Here is a 2655-nt window from a genome sequence, read left to right as displayed (position 1 = left end):
TTCGGCGGGAGTGGCTCGGGCTCCTCCCTAAGAGTTTTTCCCTTCTCCGCCGTGGAAAACCTTCTGATCGGCGCCATGGACGCTACGGCAAGACGACGAGGCAAGAAGAAGAAGAGGGAGCAAGCGGCGAGGAGTTGGAGATGAGCAATGGGGGCTCCGCCCCTCCACCCATTTATAGCCGGAGGAGGCCAACCGCCGGCCTCCATGATCCCTCGCAATGATTGTTTCTCTGCATGCAGCAGGCTCTTGTCAAGTCAAACGGTTGCCAAGGCTGCATGGGGGAGCGGAGACGCCCACGTCCCATCAAGCGCCACACGTCAACCAAGGCCGCAGGCGGTTTGGGTCGTCGGTGCTTCGCCCTTGCCCCTTGGCTTCGCCTCAAAGCCAAGTCCGAGCGCGCCTTGGTCCCTGGGGCTACTCGGCGTTCTGGGAACGGGGGTACCCAGACTTGCCTTCCTGCGGCCCGTGGCATGGATTCATCGACGGCTTGGTACAACCCAACTTCAGCACCAACAACTCAAGACCCCCGCGAGGGGACAAGCCTCGCGAGGCGAACAATGCCAAGACCTCCAGAAGGAGCGGCCTCCCCATGCTGGCTCCTGAGGAGCGGAGATTCCTATGCAAGCCCTCACCTCGTGAGGATCGGATGACGTGAGCCATGACGACCAAGGCCAGGCGGGCGCCAGCGAGCGCAGTGCAGCAGTTTCCTCTTTGGTGCTAAAGAGGCAAGCACAGGCGCGGAGTCCCAAGGAATCAGCCAAAGGTTTCCATTTCCATGCAACAAGACCAAGACCGCCAGGACGGCAGGACGGAGGTGATCGCCGAGCCCACCATGGCGTCACGACTAGAAGCTTTGCGGGCGAAGACCACCTTTCATCAGGATAGGATGTACTAGTTGTCCCCCTTCAAATTTGGCCATTGTGGGATCCCTTCCCGCCTTCATTTGGGAAGAGGACCAAGGCCACTATAAGTAGAGCAGCACCACCACCGTAGAGAGGGATCGAATCCGTTCCATCCTCACACTCACCAGCTCACTCGAGCACAAGAACACATCTCCTCCTGAGGTTGTTCTCCCATTGTACTAGTTCATCCTCAGCCCCTCGAGGCCAATCCATCACAAAGCAGGAGTAGGGTTTTACACCACAAGGTGTCCTGAACCTGGGTAAACTGCCTTGTCCCCTTTCCTTCCAGTTTATAGAGCTAGGTCGTGGGATCGACGAGTTGGCAGACTTGGGAGGTTGAGTTCTTCGCACTCACCCCAGAGTTTGAATTTATCAAGGGTCTGCAGAACCTGGAGTCCGACAGTTCCTCCAAGGGTAGAGGACTGGCACCAGCAGGATGAGCGTCCGCCTCCCCCTCGCCGGGAGAGGCTGGCCTCTCCGGCGTCGATAGAACATCCGACTCTGGGGGCCGGCTAGGCCCCCACGAAGGAGTCGGCAAGAATGATGCCCGCCATTGGATCGAGCTGCTAGCTCGGTCCCTGGTCGTTGAGGAGGAGGACACGGTCAGCCCGGCCTGCTTCGGCCCCCGCATCTGCGATGAGCCTTTCCCGAAGGATTCTCGCTCCCCCGAGACACTCCCAAGTACACCGGCTCCGTCAAGCCGGAGGACTGGCTGACCGACTACGCTACGGCAGTCAGCATAGCAAACGGCAACAAGCGTGTTGCCGTGAACGTGAAGTATGTTCCGCTCATGCTCCAGGGCACGACCCGAACATGGCTGAACAACCTCAAACCCTACAGCGTCAATAGCTGGTTGGACTTTGCCGACGTCTTCGTCCGCAACTTCACCAGCACCTACGAGCGGCCCCCAAGCCACGCCAGCTCTCCATGTGCGTTCAAGGCCCAACTGAGTCCACCCGCGACTACCTGACGCGCTGGGCCGAGCTGCGCAATTCCTACGAAGGGGTGCACGAGGTGCATGCCATCGAGTACTTCACCGCCGGGTGCAGAGAGGGCACCCTGCTCAAGCACAATCTTCTTTGCGATGATTCGGTTACATTGGACAAGCTTCTGGTCATTGCGGACAAGTATGCCATCGCCGACTCCTCCATGAAGTCGGAGATCCGGGTTGACGCGTCCGGGAAGGTGCTCCCGCCGGCTCCTCAAACGTCGGCTGGTGACTCCAACCGGCGCCAACAGTCGAACAACAACAAGCACAAGGCCCAGCAGCCGGCTACTGATTACCCACAAGTATAGGAGATCTATCATAGTCCTTTCGATAAGTAAGAGTGTCGAACCCAACGAGGAGCAGAAGGAAATGACAAGCGGTTTTCAGTAAGGTATTCTCTGCAAGCACTGAAATTATAGGTGACAGATAGTTTTGTGATAAGGTAATTTGTGACGAGTAACAAGTAACAAGTGTAAATGAAGTGCACCAAGGTGCCCCTATCCTTTTTGGAGCAAAGGACAAGCCTGGACAATTTCTTATATGAAGGAAAATGCTCCCGAGGACACATGGGAATTATCTTCAAGCTAGTTTTCATCACGCTCATATGATTCGCGTTCGGTACTTTGATAATTTGATATGTGGGTGGACCGGTGCTTGGGTGATGTCCTTACTTGGACAACCATCCCACTTATGATTAACTCCTATTGCAAGCATCCGCAACTACAAAAGAAGTATTAAGGTAAACCTAACCATAGCATAAGACAT

The sequence above is a fragment of the Triticum aestivum genome, chromosome 2D, assembly GCF_018294505.1.
Source record: "Triticum aestivum cultivar Chinese Spring chromosome 2D, IWGSC CS RefSeq v2.1, whole genome shotgun sequence".
Taxonomy (NCBI): domain Eukaryota; kingdom Viridiplantae; phylum Streptophyta; class Magnoliopsida; order Poales; family Poaceae; genus Triticum; species Triticum aestivum.
Note: the sequence above shows the minus strand (reverse complement) of the source record.